The 24275-nt window shown below is 41.6% G+C and overlaps 1 protein-coding gene across 12 annotated transcripts in view; it reads right to left on the reverse strand.

Annotated features, from left to right (window-relative positions):
* The window catches only part of LOC140453536 (transcription factor HIVEP3-like), a 412504-nt gene that overhangs the window by 84406 nt on the left and 303823 nt on the right, over positions 1–24275 (reverse strand). Inside the window, exon 1 of one of the 12 annotated variants that reach the window (XM_072548304.1) lies at positions 22928–23039. The exons of 10 other annotated variants lie outside the window; for them this stretch is intronic. The gene's annotated coding sequence lies outside the window, so the exon portion shown is untranslated. Of the gene's footprint in view, positions 1–22927; positions 23040–24275 lie in introns of those variants that run through there. One more of the 12 variants, XM_072548306.1, reaches the window with a different exon arrangement.

A 24275-nucleotide genomic window follows, 5' to 3' on the forward strand; every position in this document is an offset into this window, starting at 1 on the left:
GATGCTGGCACTGCATGTTTTAGCTCTCTGCCAGACCTAATGTGCTGCCATTGCCTTCAGCTGGTGAATTTCACAGCAATAGCATGTCATTAAGTGTTTGCAGCCAATGAAATATCGACTTGAACTATGGTCACTGTGGCAAAATGAAAAAGGCAGCAGGCTGTATGCAAGCAGCAAGACCCCAGTCATGTCACTACCGATTATAAATAATACTGGTCAAGGGATAAATGCAGGTCAGGATACTGAGGAGAAGATTTCTTTGAAAATAGTGACACAGATCTTTTACTTACACTTGATGGAGAAAGGAAGGCCTTGGTTTGATGGTTCATCTGAAAATGGCACCTCCTGCAATGCAACATTCTCTCTGAACTGCACAGAAATAGCTTCCCAGATTATATACTCCACTCATGAAGTGACCTTCAACTTTTAACCTGTAAACTGTGCAGTAAGGGTGCCATCCGCTGAGTCACAGCATAGACAGCAATCAAGAGCAGGAAAACCTGGCGAAAATTTTGTGACTCAGTCCAAACTGTGGGTCATGATCTCACCTGATGAGGGTATTGTGTCATTAGCCACAAAGCATGGACTAATTTTTGACAACTGAGAGGCCCCTTTAAATCCTTGCGTGACGAATGAGATCCAATGAACTGCCCCTTGAGACTCAATTGCAGCTGCTGCTGCTAAAAGAAAACCCATGAAAAAGGTAGGTGTTCAAGTTTAATTTTGTAGACCCTGTCTTAAATCAACTAATCCAACAAAACTCCTGTATTCCCACCCCACTGAGTGAAAAACTAATTTACCCTCCCCCCATCCCCACAACCACCAGCTCCACATGAAAACATCTACTGCTCAAACAACAACATCCATACACCCCCTGATCTTCACTCTGGGGTCACACAAAGTTTGAGACATTAATACAGGGTCACACCACAAATGGTTTTAAGGCGCCTCTGCTGTGGGTCAGCTTGCAAATCCAATCTTTTCTTTCTTCTATTTATTGTTCTGTATTTGATTTGATCCTAATTCACTATTTCATTCTTCATCCTTCCTCGGTTTCTATCTCAATCCTTGGATCTCACTGGTTAGAGATGAGAGGCTGTTTGTCCCATAGTTCATAAAGGTCTGGATTGTCCTGTTGCCATTGTTCTTAGTTCGGACTTCCAGCGATTTGTAGTGCAAATTCATTCGAGTTGAATGGTTCAAGATCACAATTCATTCATGAGGCAAAATTCAACATGCTCCCTTCCAGTAAACATACAGCCAATGTGGACTTTAAGCTGGAAGCATGCCAAGTCTCTCGGGACTTCCTCCTTAATAGCCCAGCAGTCGTAATTCTGGGGTGGAAGGTGGGATTTCCCCTCCTCTGCTCTGAAGATCATTCACTTGAAGGTGGGGAAAGACAGCAGTAAAGTTGATAACTCCCCCACCACTCTCATACTGACCGCCCTCATAAGGCTGCACTTCAAGCCATGAAGTTCACATGATAAGCCACAGAGATCAGCTAGAGGCAGGCTGGAGTATTGACCTGCCATCATTGTTCTATTTGTTACTCAACTGTACATTTCTACAGGGCTGCTATCTACAACATGTCATGATTGTGCTCATACCTGCAACTGCAATTATTTTATTTCAGAAAAATATATTGTCCTGCAAAACCAATGTCAACAAGAATGGACGACAGGAATTAGGACTGTGTATCTCCTGCCCACACGCATTTAACGTCATTTCCCATACAGCTCATGATGTATTATTTGATGTCACTGTGAGAAATGAAGAGGTGGATGTGTGTCATTTAAGAAATCAAGTGAAACAGTTCTGGCGTTAGTTTGTTTTACTTTTTTGAGAACTCAGATTTCATAGAAATGTACAGCAAGTAAATAGATGGAGAAGTGATAGCTGAGTAATATTATCGCTGGAATGTTAATCGAGAGACTCAGGGACTGTCCTGGGGACCCAGGTTCAAATCCTGCCATAGTAGGTAGTGGAATTTGAATTCAATAAACATCTGGAATTAAGAATCTAATGCTGACTGTGAGTCAGTTGAAGGAAAAGCCCATTTGGGTCATTGGGGATGGCTAATAAATGCTGACCTAGCCAGTGATGCCATCATCCTATGAATGAAGACAGGATACTACTCTCTTTATTTAATTATTATTGTTCATTCATTCATGGGATGTTGATGTCAGTGGCTTGGCCAGCATACAGTGCCCATCCCCAATTTCCCAGAGGGCAAGTAAGAGTCAAGACATAAGTAGTTCTGACATCACATGTCAGCCAGACCAGGTAAGAATGGCAGATCTCCTTCCCTAAAGGATATTAATGAAGCAGATAGCTTTTTACAACAAAAAAATAGGTTAGGTACTTGCCATTTTATATTCCAGATTTTACTGAATTTAAATTTCAACATCTGCCATGGTGGGATTTGAACCCATGACCTCAGAACATATGCCAGAGCTTCTGGATTAACTAGTCTAGTGACATTACCACTACACCACCACCACCACACTCAAATAGCACAGTCCTTTCTCCTTCATAATTTAGGTTACTTGAACGCATACCACTTGTCCCAATGACTCACTCCGACAGTCAATTCAAAATTGAAGTGTCTGCTTTTGTGTACTGTTAAGCTCTTTGACTCTACTCTCTAGGTAAAGATACTTCTTACAGTTGAATGAAAGAACAGAAGGAATTGGAGCAGGAGCTGGCCATTTGAGCCTACCCTTCAATTCAGAACGATCATGGCTGATCTTCGACTTGAACTTTACCTTGCCACATTATCGTCCAATCACTTAACTGGCTAAATACTGACAAATCTAACAACCTCTGTCGTGAATACCCAGAATACCACACACCTTGGTTGGAGAACTCAGAATATTCAAAACCCTTTGATTGAAGGAATTTCTCAGCTCAGTCTGAAATGGCTAACCCCTTATCCTGACACTGTGACCACCTGTTCCAGATTCCCAAGCATTAACTCTGTCAAATCCCTGAGGAGATTTGCATGTTTCAATTAGAACGTCTCATTTTTCTACACTGCTGTAAATGCATGCCTTGTGTACTCAATGTCTCCTCACAAGATAACCTCTTGTGAGGAATCACTGTCATAAATGTTGTTGCATTCCCTCTCAGACAAAAATGTTCTCTTAAGAAAATAGACTATTGAATTTGTTCCTCTAGTTTTGGGTTCCCACACAAATGCAAGCATGTTTTTTTCCCACATGCACTTCCTAATTTTAAGGTTTACCAGGATGTTGCCTGCTATGGGAGATTCAACTATGAAGATAGATTGGGTTTGTTTTCACTGGAATGCAGGAGGTTGAGGAACAACCTGATAGAAGTTTATAAGATTTTGAATAGCATGGATAAAGAGGAAATGTTGACACAGGATCAGAGTGTGGGTGGCCATGGGGAAGTTGAGGTTGGAGTTCAACAGACATGTGTGAGGAAAGGTTTTCACACAAAGGGTAGTGAGTGCCTGGAACATGCTGCTACGGGAGGTGGTGGTGGAAGCAGACACAATAGCCGCATTCAAGCAGCACCTGGATGCAAACATGAATAGGAAGGGAATAGAGGGGTACAGGGTTTTGGCAAGGAAGGGCAAAAATGTGTTAGCACAGGCTTGGAGGGCCGAAGGGCCTGCTCCTGTGCTGCAATGTTCTTTGATGACCCCGTTATCAGGTGATCACTTACCTTTCCCTTTCTAGAGAAAAGAGCTCCAGTCTTTTTCACTGAGCAGTGGTGACCTTGAATTCCTGTGGATCTTTGCTCACACTTTCTCTAGTGCTCCTACATCCCATTTGTAGCAATGGAGACTAGATTGTACATAGTGAGACCTCCACCCCGAAAAATAGTATGGCCTAGTCAAATAGCTGGCTGGCTTATAAGAAGTCAGATTCCATTGAAATTATAACTTGTTGAAACTCAACCGAAAGTACATCAGCAATTGATAGAAGACAAGAAAAGTTGGCATTTCAACCTTGTTTAAAAACTTCAGATACAAAACATTGGAAAAGAGGTGGTGTGGTGATTATGATATCAAACAAATAAGCTGGAGAATAAAAATTCAAATCCTTCTTGAAAATGTGAAGTCCATGATAAGAGAAATTTGATAACAAGAAGTTGATATGACTAACCATGAAGCAGTTAGACTGTCATCAAACAAGTTCGAAACGATTGGCCTAAGGTCTTTTACAGAAAGTAATATGCCATCCTTACCTGATCAAGTCAGTGTGTGACTCCAGCCATACACTAATATGTTTGATTCTTAACTACTAAGAGAGGAGGTACAATTATTGAAATACAGGATGGTAGTACATGCCAGTCTTACCAGTGATCCCCTGATTATAAGAATGAATGATTAAAAAAACTAAAAAACAGAAAAGGAATGTTACCGAGTCATTGGATGAGGTGAGGAGGCTTAAGCTGATTTGCTTGTTGATTGAAGAATGCAATCTGGATATTGTTGTGAGGTAAGAATATTGTTTCTACGTTCCAATGCTATGAGATCACCCATGAATTCCACACACTGAGGTTGGAAAATAATGAACAGAAAGCTTCCTGGAATTCTATAGCAAGACTTCATAACGATCAAAGCCTTAATGGCTATTAGATCTCTTACTTTCCTACATACATCAAAAACATATTTTTAAAAACATGCTGCTATGTTTCTTGATTTTGGGTAATCATCCTACTGAATTACTCGAAACTAAAACGGCGTTGGCCAAGAACAACAAATGGCTTTTTCATACTAATCAGAAAATTGTAACAGGCTTCTGCTAATGAATAAATTGTAAGATAATAATTTATTGGCATTTATATACTGCCATCTATGACATCTGGATATCCCAGAGCTCTTTACATCCAGTTTAGTATTTTTTTAGGATGATCGTATTTTAGTAAAGTAGGAAATGGGTCAGCCAATTGCATACAGTACTGTGATGAATGATGGATAATTTGTTTTAATAATTCGGCTAAATAATAAAAATTGCCCAGGGACCAGGGAGAACATGTTTGCTCTCTTTTTTCCAATAGTGCTCTGGAATCTTTTTACAACCACCTAAGTGGGCAGATGTGAACTCAGTTTAATATCGCACTCTAAAGCCAGAAATTCAAACTGAATATCATTCACTCAAAACTGCACTGGCAGTGTCATTCTGGATACATGCTACAGTTTCTGGCATGCAACTGGAATTCATGATCTATTGACTTAGAGGCCAGAATGCTACCAACTGAGCCACAACAAATTACAATGCAAAGCAAGAACACAGAATAATATTTCAAAAACTGGGTAGAGGTCAATCATAGTGGTGCAGACGGGAAACACAGAAAACAGGTATAATTTTCGACTGGATTTTCAAAGAAGGACGAGCAACCCTTAGGCAGCAACATGCAATGTTGCTCCAAAATGACTGCTCCACAAATGAGCGATGCTTCCTTGAAATCCAACTGCATCACATGACATGAGTCAATTTAGCCAATCCCACACCAGTGTTATGAAACTGTTACAGCCAAGCTTCTAATCTTCAGAAATTTTATTGTTCAAGCAATGATCTAATACAGTCATGGTAGCTTAACAGTATCCTTCTCAGCAATGAACTTCTACATGAATCCAGGCCCTTTGGAGGCCCTTGTATCTCAAGTTGTTGGTTTGGATAGATCTGAATGATGTGACTGTGGACTTCACCACAACCACCAAGACAACAACACCAACAAAATCTAGGCTCGTAATAATATACTTGCTAAGAGGAGCAAGTTGGTCAGCTTGTGAGCTGTATCTTACATAGCCTGCAATTTTGAATGCACTGCATCCAATTGATATTGTGATAACCAACTGGAATAAAACATTGTGGAATTTACTATTTACTTTAGAGTCAGAATAAACAAAGCATTTGAACTGACAGGCTGGATACAGTAGAATTCTGTGTTCTTCTGCCTCAGGTATTCACAATCTATATTAATGACTCTCACAAAGAGAGAGTAATATATCCAAACTTGCTAATGATACAAATGTAGGTGAGAATATAAACTCTAAAGCAGATACAAAGTGACTGCAAGGAGATACAGATAGATTAAGTGAGTGGGCAGCATGGTGGTAGATGGATTATACATGTGAGAATGTGTGAGGTTATACATTTAGTTTACAGTAATAGAAAAACAACATTTTTCAAAGTATGTTCGGAGAAACTTGTACAATGAACACATGAACTTAGCAGTTTTAACAAGCAAAGGTAAATGGTATATTGATCTCTATTCATGCACTCCATTTCCCTTGCAATAAAAGACATCTTGCTCAAATTGACAGGGCTTTGGTGAAAACACAACTGGAGTAGTGTGCACAATTTCTGTCTCCATTCTTCAGAAAAGATATGCTTACATTAAAAGCTCAAAGTGAAAAGTCACTAGGTTAGTCCTGGGATGTGAGGGTTGTCCTAAAATGAGAGGCTAAGCAACCCGAACTATTTTCTCTGGAATATAGAAGAATTAAGCATACAAGATCCCAAAAGGGGCTTGACAGTGTAGACATTGAGAGATTGGTTTTCTTCCCTGGGGAATCTAGAACACAGGGACAGTGTTTGGTTATCAGAGTTCTGAGGGAGGTGGCTGAGGAAATAGCGGAGGCGTTGGTTGAGATCTTTCAAAAGTCACTGGAGTCAGGGAAAGTCCCGGATGATTGGAAGATCGCTGTTGTAACCCCCTTGTTCAAGAAAAGATCAAGACAAAAGATGGAAAATTATAGGCCAATTAGCCTAACCTCGGTTGTTGGTAAAATTCTAGAATCCATCATTAAGGATGAGGTTTCTAAATTCTTGGAAGAGCAGGGTCAGATTAGAACAAGTCAACATGGATTTAGTAAGGGGAGCTTGTGCCTGACAAACCTGTTGGAATTCTTTGAAGAGGTGACAAGTAGGTTAGACCAGGGAAACCCAGTGGATGTGGTCTATCTAGACTTCCAAAAGGCCTTTGATAAGGTGCCACACAGGAGGCTGCTGAGCAAGGTGAGGGCCCATGGTGTTCGAGTTGAGCTACTGGTATGGATTGAGGATTAGCTGTCTGACAGAAGGCAGAGAGTTGGGATAAAAGGTTCTTTTTCGGAATGGCAGCCAGTGACAAGCGGTGTTCCGCAGGGTTCAGTGTTGGGGCCGCAGCCGTTCACGTTATATATTAATGATCTGGATGAAGGGACTGGGGACATTCTAGCGAAGTTTGCCGATGAGATGAAGTTAGGTGGACAGGCAGTACTGAGGATGTGGAGAGGCTGCAGAAGGATCTAGACAGTTTGGGAGAGTGGTCCAGGAAATGGCTGATGGAATTCAATGTGAGCAAATTCGAGGTCTTGCACTTTGGAAAAAAAGAATACAAGCATGGACTACTTCCTAAACGGTGAGAAAATTCATAAAGCCAAAGTACAAAGGGATCTGGGAGTGCTAGTCGAGGATTCTCTAAAGTTAAACATGCAGGTTGAGTCTGTGATTAAAAAAGTGAATGCAATGTTGTCATTTATCTCAAGAGGGTTGGAATATAAAAGCACCGTTGTGCTACTGAGACTTTATAAAGCTCTGGTTAGGCCCCATTTGGAATACTGTGTCCAGTTTTGGTCCCCACATCTCAGGAAGGACATACTGGCACTGGAGCGTGTCCAGCAGAGATTCACACGGATGATCCCTGGAATGGTAGGTCTAACATACGAGGAACGGCTGAGGATCCTGGGATTGTATTCATTGGAGTTTAGAAGATTAAGGGGAGATCTAATAGAAACTTACAAGATAATACATGGCTTGGAAAGAGTGGACGCTAGGAAATTGTTTCCATTAGGCGAGGAGACTAAGACCCGTGGACACAGCCTAAGAATTAGAGGGGGTAAATTCAGACAGAAATGTGGAGACATTTCTTCAGCCAGAGAGTTGTGGGCCTGTGGAATTCATTGCCGCAGAGTGCAGTGGAGGCCGGGACGCTAAATATCTTCAAGGCAGAGATTGATAAATCCTTGATGTCACAAGGAATTAAGGGCTACGGGGAGAATGCGGGTAAGTGGAGTTGAAATGCCCATCAGCCACGATTGAATGGCGGAGTGGACTCGATGGGCCGAATGCCTTACTTCCACTCCGATGTCTTATGGTCTTATAGGCCAATGGGGCAGAAAGGGTGGTGAATTATTTAAAATTTACCCCAAAACATTATGAATGCTTCAATATTGAATAATTTAAAGTTGAGATGGTTAGATTTTAAGTCTCAAGGAATCACGTGATTATGGGAAATGGGTGAAAAAGTGGAGTTAAGGCTGATGATCCTCTATGAATTGTATTGAAAAGTGAAGCAGGAGTCAGGGGTTAAAAGGTCCCCTCTTGCTCCAGTTTCCTATGTTGATAGGTCTGGCTACTGCCTCGTGGCTGCCAGTGAAAAAACAATATTTAATGGTTCTGCAATCCTGCAACTTATCTCATTTTCCAAGTTATTTCATGATTGTTTCTCCATCCCTTTATTGTACATGCTGACCCTCAATGAGGTACAAGTCAAAAGGTAGCTCAACAGATGGAACTTAGTCACAATGACTGTACTAGTTCACACGTGACATCAGGTCTCATGCATCATTACTGCTGAACCCAATTTTGCACTTTTCCAATGCCTTGTACGTGGAACTTACTGTAGCAAAGATTACACACTTTAATCTGATTAGACTGAACACTTGTACAGATATCTACATTCCCCCTCTGTGCAGGGCAAGTGTTCTGAAGTTTTCTCACTCTGATGAGCTACGCTATCATAGACAAAGGAACTGAACCACCCGTCTTTGCAACTTGGAGATTTTCTGTTGACCAGTTGGCTATAGTTGAGGGACACAGGAACCCTAGAATCCAGTTCTGTCATACAAATATGATCAATATGAATCTTAAGATATGAATCTGAACTCCACCTAACTGCCCTGGTTCTGAAATTTTTAATGCCCATGGTCTGACTTTGGTAACTTCATTGTTATTGTTATTGCACTGTTTGCCATCACAACTCCTTTGAAATTAACCACAACTTCTGTAATCAACCCATTGAACTGCAGAAATCCAGAAGTTGTTGTCAGGGATTCCAGGCTTCCCTAATGAAATAGAACTTGATGAAAACTTGTCTCTTACCATTTTTTTTTGAAACAACAAAACAAGAGAGTTATCACTTGATGAATGGAATGCAAATTAACTTTTAAACAAATTTCAGAGTTCATAATTTATGCTAAAAAACCTCTGACTCTGGACAACTACTTTTACTTTTGGGAAATGTCCAATTACTCCATGGGGAAACAAAGCATCTTTTAAAAAATGTACAGTTTCTAAAAGATTGCTTGCTATTTCAGCTTCTTTCCTAATTCCATGCATATATCCCAAGAATTTATTTCACTCTTTGCAATTAATTTTCATTAAAAAGTAAAGGACAATCCGTGGTTTCTGGTTTGCTGCCTGTAAGAATATTTATTTCAATGCTGTTCACCCTATTTGATGATATCACTACTGCTAGATGTCAGTCTTGACATCAGATTCAAAGTGACAGCAGGAATGGGGAAATCTGCAACACAAATTTGTCTGGGCACCTTTCTGAGGTCAATGGCGAGTGCATCATTTCACCACTGACAAAATCAAGGCCTCTACTTTATTTTCATTTAAACCCCAGGTTCCATAGCTTTTGTGAGGAAGAGTTCCAAATTTCCACTACCTTTGTATGAAGAAATGCTTCCTCTCATTACCCTGGAAGAGATTAGCTCTAATTTTCAGTTTATTCACATTTATTCAGAACTCCACTCAGAGGAAATAATTTCACTCTCCCCAATAAATCAACTCCTTCAATAGTTTTAAACACTCCGATATTCAATGGACATACTCATATTTTTGTCACCAGTTTTCATAACGGAGTCCTTTTGGATCGGTTCCATTCTGGTAAATTTGCACTGCACTCAATTCATAGGCGATATATCTTTCCTACCGTGTTGTAGCCAGAACTGAACAGGCCATTACAATCTTTGGAAGTCTCTCACAGTCATAAAGTCAATCTGTTTACTGTCAGCAACCTGGTAAGGGCTAAATATCACATTTTTTCTTTGTGTTTTTTGGATTTTAGATACTGTCTGAACTAGAAACTGAAACAACTGTGGAATATCTATAAAAGTAATTCCTAAAATTGAACAGTCAAAATAGAGGCCATTGTTAAAGGGTGAAACCAGAAGCTTTCTGCTTTCCCCACAAGCAATCAGGTCTTGTCGAATTCATGGATTAAAGAAATAAAACCCACTCATCGTCAGCACTTATGCCTTGACGCAGAGGGAATGTGCATTGTTCCTCCTCCATAGTCTTCCTGCCAAGTTTTGGTTAGAAGGTCACACAGCTTGGAAGGAAAAATGCGATGTAGAACAATACACCAATGGGGGAAGTAGATCATGGCAAGTGGAGACAGTAGATTTGACAGTCTCTTCCAAAGGGGAGTTGCATGAAAGAGTGTAAAGTTGCAGGGCCACAGGGCAAGAGAGGCCAAGGTTGGGGGCAAGTGGGACTAGTTTACAGTGGTTAATCATGGTTCACTGGGTAGCACACTTGCCTCTGTATCAGATGGTTGAAGTCCAACTCCAGTGCAGTGCTGAGAGTGCACTACCTTGTCAGAACTTATGTTCAGACAAAACACTAAACTGGTGTCTGTCCTTTCAGTTGAAGATAAGAAAGATCATAAGATATAGCAGCAAGAGGTGATTCAGCCCATCAAGTCGACTACTTCAGTCAATGAGACAATGGCTGATCTGATCATTATTAACTTCGCCTACCTGCCTTTTCTTCATAAACCTCAATTCTCTTACTGATTAAAAATCTGATGCACTCAGCCATGATCCCATTGCACCACCTGAAGAATCAAGGGAGTTCTCCCTTGTGTTCCAGTCACTATTAACTTATCAACCAAAATCCCTCAAAATAAAATGATCTGGTGATTGGAATATTGATGTGTATGAATCTTTTGTGTATTAAATGGCAGTCACATTTGCTGCGTTATTCAATAATATGCTTTGCGATGTCCTGGGGAGAAAATTTGTTTTGAATTTCAGGTATTAATTAAATGGAAAAAGAAGGATTTTTCCAAGTTTACAGCATTCTCCTCTGCTGTCTCTCTGACAGACCCAACTACTCCATTTCCCTCCTGCTCAACCAATGCAAGCTGTTGAGCAGATGACATGAGCCCCATCTGAGATCACCAAACAATAACAGTGCATCTCACGGGAGGTATTTTTCCAGACCAGTGAGTTTCTCGATACTAAATCTCTGCCACGCAACCCTTCATTTAAAACACTGACTGTCTTCCACCACAACTTCACAGTAATAAAGATCACAAACAGAATCCTGTTTCAATTTGGATCCTTCCAAGTTAAATCCCAACTGACCTTCCACCCATAGTCACTGCTCCTCCTCTGAAATACTGGCTCAAACTGGGGCATATGTCCCCAGCTCCCCTGAAGATTCTGAATCACACTGTGACATTTCAATGAACCAAAGTAGCATGTATCACTCAGAGGATGACATTCACCTCCCATTAAAATACAGCAAGTCCTCAATCAACAGTTGGTGAGAAAGTCTGTGCTATGTTGAATGATCTTCTGGCACTTACACTTGAAATAGCCGGTTCTTCCTGCCACATGGAAAGGACAGCTTCCCGGTCCAAGACTGATATGAGGTGCCACTGATATGACCTAAGGACACGTCAGTGGACACGTCAACATAGAACAGTTCTGAGCAAAAGCGTCCTTTATCACTATGCACCAGAGAGAACAAGAAAGAGAAAAGATTTGCATTTGTACAGCACCTCACAACCTCAGGCATAAAAAAGACTTCATGGCCTGTGAAGTGCTTTGTGATGTAGGAAATAGTAGCAGCTAATTTGTGCATCGCAAGCTCCCAGTAGACAGCAGCGTGATAATGACCAAATGACCAATTTTACAATGGTGGTCAGGGGATAAACATTGGTGGCCTGGACACAGGAGAGAAATCCCATTCTTCAAAGTATTGTCACGAGATCTTCTGCATCAATATGGCATAGTAGATAGGGCCACCCGTTAACATCATATCCAATGGAGGATTCTTCCTCCAGTACAGTGCTCCCTCAGCACTGACGCTCCGACGGCGTAGCACTCCCTCAGTATTGACCCTCCCATGGTGTGGTACACATCCTCGGACATGATAGTGATCCTGCAAAAGTTCAGTGCTCCTTGGGGACTGATCCTTTGACAAAATGTGCTCCCTTAATTATGATCCTGTCAGTACAGGACTCTCATCAGTTCTCCCAGTGGAGCAGTCGAGCGTCACAGGCTATATCTTTGGACTCCGAAGCAATATTGATACCCTCTGATCCATGAACGTTATATGAAACGTTCATTAACAATCGCAATTTTATTTGACTTGTGAGGAAGTTTTGCTTCTACACAAAGCTGGTTTCTGCTTTGGATATTTTCAGAAATACAGACAAGATAACAAGATTCACAGTCACCATATTTCTCTCCATGAATTTCCAATGGTCAGAGAATGACTGCCATGGGAGATTTAGCCTGTATAGGATGCTGGTGAGGCCACACCTGGAATACTGTGTGCAGTTTGATCTCCTTACTTGAGAAAGGATGTACTGGCACTACACGGGGTGCAGAGGAGGTTCATTCTATTGATTCTGGAGTGGAGAGGATGGGCTTATGAGGAGAGATTGAGTATGCTGGGACTACATTCATTATAATTTAGAAAAAGTGAGGGAATCTTATAGAAACCAAATTATAAACGGAATAGATAAGATAGGATCAGTGAGTTGTATTCACTGGTAGGTGAAACTAGAACTCGAGGGCATAGCCTCAAAATAAGGGGGAGCAGATTTAGGACTGAGTTGAGGAGGAACTTCTTCACCCAAAGGATTGTGAATGTGTGAAATTCCTTGCCTAGTGATGCAGTTGACACTACCTCATTGAATGTTTTTTAAGGGAATTATGTATAGATTTTTGAACAGCAAATGAATTAAGGGTTGTGGTGAGAGGGCGAATGAGTGGAGCTGAGTCCACTTGTGGGCGGCACGGTGGCACAGTGGTTAGCACTGCTGCCTCACAGCGCCAGAGACCCGGGTTCAATTCCCGCCTCAGGCGAGTGACTGTGTGGAGTTTGCACATTCTCCCCGTGTCTGCGTGGGTTTCCTCCGGGTGCTCCGGTTTCCTCCCACAGTCCAAAGATGTGCAGGTCAGGTGAATTGGCCATGCTAAATTGCCCCTAGTGTTAGGTAAGGGGTAGATGTAGGGGTATGGGTGTGTTGCGCTTCGGCGGGGCGGTGTGGACTTGTTGGGCCGAAGGGTCTGTTTCCACACTGTAAGTAATCTAATCAAATGTAATATCACCCATTATCATATTGAATGGCAGAGCAGGCTCGATGGGTCAGATGGCCAACTCCTGCTCCTATTTCTTATATAAGCTGCACTCCTCGGTCATTTCTCAGTCGGAGTTGCCCAAATGCAACATCAGCTTTAGAATGTTTGTGACTTCAAATAAATCCTTCAGATATTTTTTTCTGCACCTCCTATTGTTTGGTTGGGACCATCTGTACCAGTGCACGAGCCCAAATGTTGTGTGAAACAAAATGAAACAAGGGGTGAAAACACTTATAAACAAACTAAACAATTTCAATCAGGCTTACTGCAGCTTAGTCAGGGTAAGTCAAGGGGACCATACTGGTGTTCTGTTTGCTCTCTACTGAGAGGTGTTCGCTCAAGTCAATAAAAGGCTGTCTTTCTACTGCCTATAGGTTACCACAGAAGGACTTGCCTGCTGCTGTGAACTTCCCAACGCTGAATCCATAAGCCTGTACTTTGATGGCTATAGACTACTGATGGTATTGAGATAAAGTCTGAACACAGCTCTATGTTACTCCTTTGTCTATTATTTAAAAGGTGTCAATCCATTTAAAAAATAGCATTTATACACTCTGATGACAATCTGTATTTATTGGCTGTTTGAATGTTTTAAAATTACCCAACAGTCTTCAAATATTATCACACACATGAGCAAACAAAACTTGACATCATGTCACAAGGAAATATGATGATTGGGTGACCATAAGGTTTTTATGAATATCTTAAAGGCAAAGAGAGTGGTGAGGTGTTGGGAGGGATTTCCACAATAGCTGAACGTAGAATGATGACAATCAGACTGCAAAGGTTTACAGGGGTTGGGGTGGGGTGAGGTGTAGGCCGCTGCTAGGGTGCATGAGGCAATGGAATGAATTCAGCACAAGGAGAAATTTTAGTTTAAGACGTTGCTGGACTAGTATTACGAGTTGAGGACTTTAGGCATATCTACCAGTAAATTTGATACTGCAATGAATTGCACAAACAATGGCAGAGTGCAGATTATGAACATATGTTCACCAGAAAATACTGTAACACAATTAAGGATGGATATGCTTCTAAAAGGGGAAAATACCTTAACCCATTTGAATTTATCTGGCCACCTCTAGTGAAGAATTCCATTAGAAATGTTTTCCCATCTTTCTCACTCAAAGTATGAGGTACAATTCCAACTCTTTCATCTCTCTTTTATTGTGCAATGGTGACCTTGTCAACTCAGTTCCAGGCCTTCTTATTTCAGGCCTGACAACATGGGCTAGTTAGCCATGTGCGAAGACCATCTGGCTGATTCTAATGAACACCGGTCTCTGGTGACCTTGAATGTCAGGTATTCCCTATGTTGGCAAGACAGGCAGGCAGTGCTTCACAAAATCTTCCAACACTTCTTTGCCAGACTCCTTTTAATTAGGCACAAAAAACCCACAAGGGACATTGAATACTCTGAGCTGCTTGTGACTGAGAAGCTGCAGGTCTGAACTCGGGCAACATTGTGTGTTAGATGAAGATAGAACTCAGTTACAGCAGCTCCATACAGGTTCATTGATTTAAGAACAAGAGAAGGCCATTCCATTTCCCTTGTGTCTGTCCTACCACTCAATTTATTCCTGCTTTGTATTTATCCACCTTGGGCTCACCTAATTCTATCTATCTTCATGAAGTTTCCAACAGATTTTCTGAAAGTTCTAGATTTCCACAACATTGTATAAAAAGAAATGCTTCCTGACATCAACTCTGAGTGGCTTAGCTCTAACTCTCATATTATATCCCTGTGGTTTGGATTTTGTCCCAAAGTTTCTACCTTGCCAAATTCTTTAATTGTCCTAAACATTTCAATTAAGTAACCTCTTAATCTACTGTACTCAAGGGAATGCAAGTCTATGGCACTTGCTTTTACACGGGGGTTTGTCTATTTCAATGTTTTTCTTTTGACATTAATGATTGTTTTGTTTTATACTTTATTTTGTTTGAGGTTAGCACTGCTGCCTCACAGCGCTAGAGACCCGGGTTCAATTCCCACCTCAGGCAACTGTCTGTGTGGAGTTTGCACATTCTCCCCGTGTCTGCGTGGGTTTCCTCCCACAGTCCAAAAAATGTGCAGGTTAGGTGAATTGACCATGCTAAATTGTCAGTACTGTTGTTAGGTGTAGGGGAATGGGTCTGGTTTGGGGGGGTCGGGGGTCGGTGTGGACTTGTTGGGCCGAAGGGCCTGTTTCCACACTGTAAGTAATCTAAAAAAAAAATTGGGTACAGAAAGTCAGAAGTCCCAACCTGTAAGCAAAAGGTTAACAATGCTGTGACAGAGTCCGCTGCAAACCTTCCGGAATGCAATAAGGAAAATGAGGCCGAAAACGTTGGACATTTTTTAAAATAACATTTTGCATTTTTAAAATAAAATGCATTTGCTGAAAACAGCAGAAATGCCAAGTGTTTCCTGAGTGTTGCCTCTATTCAATCTGCTGTTTGCTGGGGGTGACTCTTGCTGTGTGCAGCTCGAGCTCAAACTGTAGTTTTGGCTCCCAGCTGAAACCTGGGGCAAGCATTTAATCATGGCGAGATCATCCGGAGGTGGGGCGAGGCAACTGGCTCTGGAGGAATTCCTCTGCGCATTGCAGAAGTGGGCTTTTTGCCAGGGTGACAAGGGAGCATCCCTGATGTAATCCACATAGACTCCACAGACGGGAACATCCCACTCACTCGGAAAATAAACAGGGGCACTGAGAAAGCAAGGAATGGGAAAGTGCAGTTCAGAAAACAGCGGTGGCACAACTCTATATCCGGCACTATGTCCATTTTGTCATTATGACCAAGGCAAGATACAACATTACAGTTCTTTTATGCAAAGAAAAATCAACAGGAACTTTTCATAATTCTACAGCCTTTCCTAGAAAGTGGCAGCAAGTTTGCATTGTTTCTGTAATGAGAAGTTGCAGTGTTTCATGTCTCTCGTGCAACATAAAACTGTACAGAGCTCTATTAATTTGAACAATTGACGCATGCTCACACAAATATGTTTGTAATGTCGCAAATCAAAGCTGAGTCTCAATATAATACTGTGCACTCAATACCCCTCCTGTCACCGATTAGATCAATGAGTCACTTTATGCTCGACTGGAAGAATACGATCAGCCCTAATTGTTTTCTTGACAACATTCATCATTAAAATGTTTCATTAGAAGGCTTCTTTTTTATATAAAAATGACGAATGGTAAGTTTTTCACTTTAATGGTCCCTGGTCTCCCGCGCTGCCGATTGCTAGTTTCTGCCAATAGATTTGCCAGTGTTCAAAGCTGGACTTTTTCTATTGAAGCACCAAATGTTTCATCCAATCATTGAAAGAGTTTGGAAGCAGGTCATTCGGCCCACCGAGTTCACACCAACCCTCCGAACAGCATGCCACTCAGACTGGCCACCCTACTCCATCCCCGTAACCCTGCATTTCCCACGGTTAGCCCACCCAGCCTGCGCATCCCAGGACACTATGAGTAATTTAGCCTGGCTAATCCACCAAACCTGCACACCTTTGGTCTGAGAGAAGAAACTGGGGCACCAGTTGGAAACCCGCGCAGACACGGGGAGAATGTGCAAATCTCACACAGACAGTCACCCGAGGGGGGGTCGAATTCAGGTTCCTGGTGCTGTGAAGCAGCAGTGTTAACCACCATCCAGTTCACGGAATTACCTTTCTTTGTAATCAGTGTCGACTCTTATTTCTCTTGGCATGCATGCCTCATAGGCCGTTTTATTGTGTTGCGGAATGTCGTATTGTTATACATTTTAAAGGGATTATTGCTTGTGTGCAGTCAGTTCTCCCTGTGCATCCCATTCTGGATTACTACACCCACGCAGTTTAGAGGGAACATTTACTGGAATCAGGTGAATCAGATCATAGGCTGTCATTGGTTTACGATAAATCTCTTTATGAGAGAGCAGAATTGGGATTTCCTCATCTTCTAATCATCTCCCTGGAACTCTCCAAATAAACTTCTTTGAGTGATAAACCCTTTCTGTCACCCTGTAATTGGTAACGATATGTTGACTACCAAGGTTCACGCCCTGGAAATACCCCCCTCAGGCTTTTCATTTGCCTCCTTTTAAAGCCAGATTGACCCATCCTTTGCCCTTCCCTTCTTTGGCGTGGCATCAGTTTATTTCACCGCGAAAGAATTTGCAATTTGTTTCCATTTTGAAAGAGTAACGCAAAATGTACACTGTCTTAGTTTCAGCCCTGTCGACAACCAGTGGGCAGGGTTACCAATCCTTCCGGATTTTCCCGGAGTCTCCAAGAATTCAAGATTAATCTCTTCACTCGCGGGAAGCCCTTGAGAAAGTAGTGGTGAGCTGCCTTGGTAAACCACTGCTGTAGGTTAAAGCCATAATGTCTTCAGGGAGGGAGTTCCCGGATTTTGACCCGGCGACAGTGAAGGCAGAACGATATGTTTTCCAAGGTGAGTGGCTTGGAAAGGAATGGGCAGGTGATGGTGTTACAGTAACAGGGAGAAGAAACCATAAGGATGTTAAGAGTTTTAATAAAAGAAGTTTTAAGATTTTTTTGCTTGCAGTGTTTTCACTCAATAGTTATAAAAAGAATTTGCAGACTTGTTAAAAAGTGAGTTTGACTGATAATCAGTTAATTAAGTTGTCTAGTGCTTTCGAAGTTATAATGTAACTAGTGCAGCTTCTTTGAAATGAATGCGCTGGGGAACATGAATGGGAGAAAGCAATAATTGGAACCAGTACGTCATAAGACGAAACCTCTAGGAATATGTGCAACTGGAGTTAGCAACCTACCTTAAGAGAGGGTGGGAGGGCTGTAGTAGTAATGACATAGGTTTGTCTTGGTAATTTTCTTCTCTTAACATCCCTTGTCTGAGAGCGATGACTCTTCATTGGGTCATTACTCTTCAGTCTCAAGGTGCCTTCCCTCATCTAACTGAACCATGCATTATTCACACACACGTCTTGACAGAACTGGACAGAGCAAGCGCCATCCTGTTCTCAACCCACAGAACAAGGTTCACTGCAGTCAGATCAGGGCTGGGAGGCTCAAACTTTGAATTTCTTCACCTTTAGCCAATTAGAGACTGGAGTCACACAGAGTGCAAGTGGAGTGGACCAGTCACCAAGCCAAGAGAGTGTGGCGCTGGAAAAGCACAGCAGGACAGGCAGCATCTGAAGAGCAGGAGAATCGACGTTTCGGGGGCAGCCCTCACTTTGTCACAGCTACAAAAGCAGCTGAAATCCAGACAGGCCTGGGAACTGATCTTTAGGTCCTACCCAATGTACGGTCACGCGGCCCTTTGCCTAAGTTAGTGGAGCTGATGAGAAGATCCTTTGTGAACTTTGAGGAAACACAGGTTCAGTTTGTAAGCATGTTTCTGATGTTGTAAGGACTTGTACAGTAGAGTCTACTAAGACAGGAAGAAGAGTCAAAAAAGGTGGCGCTGGAAAGGCATTGCAGGTCAGGCAGCATCCGAGGAGCAGGAGAGTAGTCGATTCGGGTAAAAACCCTTTATCAGGACAGTGACAGGAGTAAGCAGAGTTTGAAATCAGAAGTTGATCGGTGAGGGTCTCGTTGTTGAAAAGCCTATTGTGACTCAAACTCAAAACCCACCTATTAAGATTTGAGAGTAAGACCAGGTAAAGGCACAATATTTGTCAGTAACAGTGAGGTGTGATGAGTGAGTATTAATAACAAAACAAAACATGGGTTCAGGAGGAAAGATTAAAAACACCGTCCGATTTCGCTCTGTCAGGGTATCTTTGTCCTGTTTGTCCTTCACCTGAGGAAAAGGCAGTCAGATTATCAATGACTCCCCCCAGCAAGTTCTCGAGTGAGTGAGAAGACGAATATTTGCTCTGAACACATGGATGCAGATGGGGAAAAAAACAACTGATCCCGGATAGACCAGGGGCTGGGGCTCTCGATTCTTTTTGACGTGCTTTGCTCGGCTTGTGATTACATTCACCATTTGCGATGTGACAGGGGCTGCAAACTAGGAAGTGTCTCCGTGGATGGCTTCCCGCAAGCACTTGCTCATCTTGAGCAAGTTGTCCCCACCTACTGGCAAGCAGCATCAGGAAGAGAGTGAATGAGGGAGCCCTTCAGACATGAGTAACTTCACAAGAAAGAACTGCCCCCACCTGACGTCATCAGCATTTGCAACGGGGAAGGACGCTGTGTATTAAAACCTGATGGAGTGAGTGAGCCAACAAACTGGTGGGAACCCGTACCCTTATCTTTCTGACAAACAAACTACAATTGTTATCCTTAAAACATGATACTGCTGTTTGTTTTGCTTTTCTTGCAAGGTTCATTTCCATTTTTGAAACTGCTGCCAATCTTTCCCCCTTGCTCCTCCAGTTTACTCAGGGGCTTCTCAGACAACAGGAAACTGAAAGCCATCGGCTGTCTCAGACCGGCATTACCTTGACACAGTTTCCTGGTTATTGAAGATAATGTGTCTTGGTTGGCTGACCAACATAAAAATCTACTAAGGCATTTCTAGCGATTCAAATTCACCCAGCACAATCAGCACTGCTCAGTTCAGTATCATTTTCAGAGAGGAACTTACAGTATGGTTCCTGAATGGACTGCAAGAGTTACAGCTCCCGCAGAGAACAGATGTTATTTACTGCCAGGAGTGTAGCAGTGAATGGAAAATACTGCCCTTACATACATAGACTTCATTGACTTGTATGTATTTCAGCCACACATGTGAACACACTCATACATGTATACATGCACATGCATGTACATTTGCACACATTTCTACATATATAGAAGCACAAGCACACACACACACACACACTAAATCATAGAGTCATGGAGTCATACTGCATGGAAACAGACCCTTTAGTCCAACCAGTCTCTGCCAACCACAATCCCAAACTAACCAGTCCCACCTCCCTGCACTTGGCCCATATCCCCCAAAATATTTCTTATTCATGTACTTATCAAAATGTCTACACATTGTAACTGCACCTGCATCCACTACTCCCTCTGGGAGTTCATTTCACACATGAACAATATGTTAAAAAGTTGCCTTTTTTTGTTAAAACTTTCATTTCTCACCTTAAAAAGTGCCTCCTTGTCTTTAATCCCCCAAGCCAGGGAAAAGACACCTGCCATTCACCTGATCAATACCCTCATGAAGTTAGAAACTTCTATAAAAGGTGACCCCTCAAACTCCTACACTCCAATGAAAAAGTCCAAGCTTATCCAGCCTCCTCTTATAACTCAAACCCTTAATTCCCGCCAACATACTGATAAATCTTTTCTGAATCCTCTCCAGCTTAATAATATCCTTCCTGTAACAGGGCAACCAAAACGAAACACAATACTCCAGAAGAGTCCTCACTAACATCCTGTACATCTCAGCATGTTGTCCTATCTCTGAAACTTAAAGGTCTGAGTGATGAAGGCAAGCATGCTTAAATGTCTTCTTAACCATCCTCTCTACCTGTGATGCAAATTTCAAAGAATTATGTACCTGAAGCCCTTGGTCTTGCTGTTCTACAACCCAAGGCCCTAAACATTCTGATGATCACAGTGGGTTAGGCAGCATCTATGAAGAGAAAACAAGTTAATGTTATAAGTCTAGCTGACTTAAAAGGTTAGCTTGCTTTCTCTCCATGGATGCTGGCTGACCCACTGTGATCTCCAGCATTTTTTATTTTCAGTACAGATTCCAGCATCTGCAGTAATTTGCTCCAACCTAAGGCCCTACTTTTAATTGTATAAAGCCTACCCTTGTTTGTTTTACCAAAATGCAATAAGTCATTGGAGAAATCATTAAAAAAAACACTCAGATGATGACAGGCCAGAGAGTTTATAGTTAACCAGAAGGATTAAACAGGTTTGGGATTTTTTAATCTGGAAAAATGTCAGGAAACCTAATGGAGACTTGTATATAGTTTGATGGGCTATAAATGGAGAAAATTTCCACTGACAGAAGACTAGACTCACGGAGTGTCAATGAGTTGGGAATTCAGCAGAAACTTTGCAATCCAGATAGTGATTAGAAGAAGGAACCTGTTTCCTGTAAAGAATAGATAGTTATGCTGGAAGATTCAAATAGAGAAGGCTTGAAGGAGGCTCAAGTGCAGTATGAATGGTGGTACAGACCAATTGGTCAAATGGCCAGATTCCCTTTTCCAGAACTGATGCAATATTTATAGGTGTAACACATATGCTGTTTATCATGTACATGCATTCAAATAATGCTGTGACTAACTGATTTTCACAGAAAAAGGTGTCCAGACTGCATAGCTCTATGCAAATATACATTTGCATTTCTTGAACCGGAATACAGCAGATGTGAAAAATTGAAAAGAGAAATGGTACTTTACCAAGCAAGCAGTTTTTAGTCTTGACCAAAAATTTCTTGCTGAACGCTCTGACCCACAGCAACCCCCTGCTCCACCCTCGTCGCCCTCCCAACCCAATACTTCTCACCTCCACCCTGAAACATTCCTGGAAAGACTCATTTATGATTGAAGTTTGTTCATATAATTGAGGCACGACATATTTGATGAGAGAATCAGGCACAAGAGTTTTGTGAATTTAGCGTGAAATAAAACAGCTGGTGGGAAAATACCCAGGGCACTTTGAAAAGTTAGTGCCGGAAACCAGAACTTTCACTTAAACTCACACGCCGGCTGGGAGGTTTAGGACTGTGGTAATTTTAAAAAATATATAAATTCAGACAAAAAAAAAGACAAAATGAAGCAGGGAGAGCAGAAATAACTCAAACAAAATGAAACATAAAGAATCGGCATTCCCCCAAATAAACTGAAATATTTGCAGCATCCTACAATAATATCAGTGCACTGTAAATCAGCAATATCAGTAAAATATTCCACAAAATTCATATTAGGTTTAGAAAAAAACATAATGGGGCTAAATTGTAAACAAGTTGACATTAAATGATTTTTTAAAAATCCCTTAAATTGTTATTAAGCGGGCAGATCATTCATATTCATCCTCTCATGTATTTAAAAAGTCACGCTCCTTATTCAAAGACAATGTTGCTTTAAGATGGGCAACCACTGACATACGTATTGCCCAGAATACCCATTCTGCTCTGACATCCGTAATGCTCAAAGCTTCTCACTGCTTTAGCGGGAAGAAATCTCACCCCAGGAAGAAAGCCTTCAGCTCCTAAGCAACTAATGTTAAGGAAACACTAGAAAGTTTATTCAGCTGGGGAGGCAGCTTTGCTTGCAAGTCAGTGAGAAAATTGCAGCTTAACTACCAGTTTTACTTACAGGAACAAGCTTAAACAGAGATCTGTTCTCAATGCGGAAACAGTTGTGTTAATGTTTACACATCGTCATGCCTCTACAGTGCTTGAAAGGAGGCTTCAAAGCAGTAATATTGAGTTTAAGTGACTGACACGGCGCTTTCACAGCATGACACTTAGACACGAGAGAGAGGGAGAGAGAAAAAAATGGAACAGATAAAACTCCTTTGCAGTTTGACCCACCCACTGGTCATTGAAGTGAAATAATTCAACAGTAAAGAGAAACACAAGTTGCTGTTACCTGTGTTGTGCGCGGTGTGATTGTCCTCTGGGAGGAATCATCCTGAATCCCCCCCAACTCTGCTATCTCGATTCTGTCTGTGCAGTTCTGCACGGTACAGCAGCCCATGAGGTAGAAACATGACAACAAGATACTGACACGGTTTGATAGTAAAGTCACTTCACTGAACCTTATTTGGTCTGTGATGTAAGAGGAAGTTCTGCAGTCAGTGCTGCCTACTTTTTCCATTCACTACAACATTTCCTGTTGTCATTATTTTCTTCACTGCAACCCAATTATTACAAGGAGGGAATCCTTCTGCCCTTTGCCTTGTGCGGATTTAAAGGCTGAATGACTATGGAATATATATTTTAAAAATATAATCTGCAGCTTGCACAGAAAACTCAGCAAACTTCTTGCACTGAAGAAAACCAACAAAATAAAGAACATTCCATTTTGGGTGGGGCGAGCTTGGTTGCTGTTCAACTAATTTACTCCAGGGGTCACAGTTCACAAGGAGCAAATCACTGCAAATATAACTCTGGTCAAACAGTGCGAAAGGCCAAAAAAAGATAATTTGATTCGTTTTAGAATGGTCTTTTTTTTAATCTCTGGAGTTGTAGTCTGCACCTTTAATGTATGAAATGTCCAGGAATCCCAGCTCTACTCCTGCCTCTATTCATCTCCTGCCAAATCCTTGATCCTCTTTATTATCTCCAGACTCAGTTAGTCCAACATAATCCTATCACACTCTCCGTTAGGTTGAGTTTATTCTAAATTTAGCTGCTCACACCCTCAATTGCACCATATCCCACACTACCCTCTGTGCTAACTGAGTGACACTAGTTCTCTGTCCAGCAATAGTGTCATTTTAAAATTCTCATCCTTGTTTTCAAATCCCTCCAAAGTCTGACCCTTCCCAAATGATACAATGTCCTTTAGCATTACAACTTTGTAAGATGCTTCGAGATGTGGCACTGATGAAACTACACCGCAGAACAGGTTGGTTGTTTTCAGAATGACCTCGAGTTCAGCACTGCATCACAGAAAACAAAGTCACATTGGAAATATTTCACGCCAACAAAAAAATAACATTTGCAGCTAAAACATATCGCATTGATCAATTCTGACTGATAAGTACTTAAAAATACTTATTGTGCAAACTAATATTTTTAAGATGTAAGCCCTCAAGAAATGTTTAAACAATGCTTTTCCATTCAACTGCTGAGCACTTGCAGTGAATCATGTCAAAACTGACTCATTACCATCACAATAAAGATGTAAAAAGGCATGGAATTGTTTTTATCTTTCTCCCTGTGATGGAGTGAATTTCCACTTAAAGTGAGTGAACCTTCTGATTGATGGAATT

This window comes from Chiloscyllium punctatum, chromosome 27, assembly GCF_047496795.1.
Source record: "Chiloscyllium punctatum isolate Juve2018m chromosome 27, sChiPun1.3, whole genome shotgun sequence".
In the NCBI taxonomy this organism is placed as follows: Eukaryota; Metazoa; Chordata; class Chondrichthyes; order Orectolobiformes; family Hemiscylliidae; genus Chiloscyllium; species Chiloscyllium punctatum.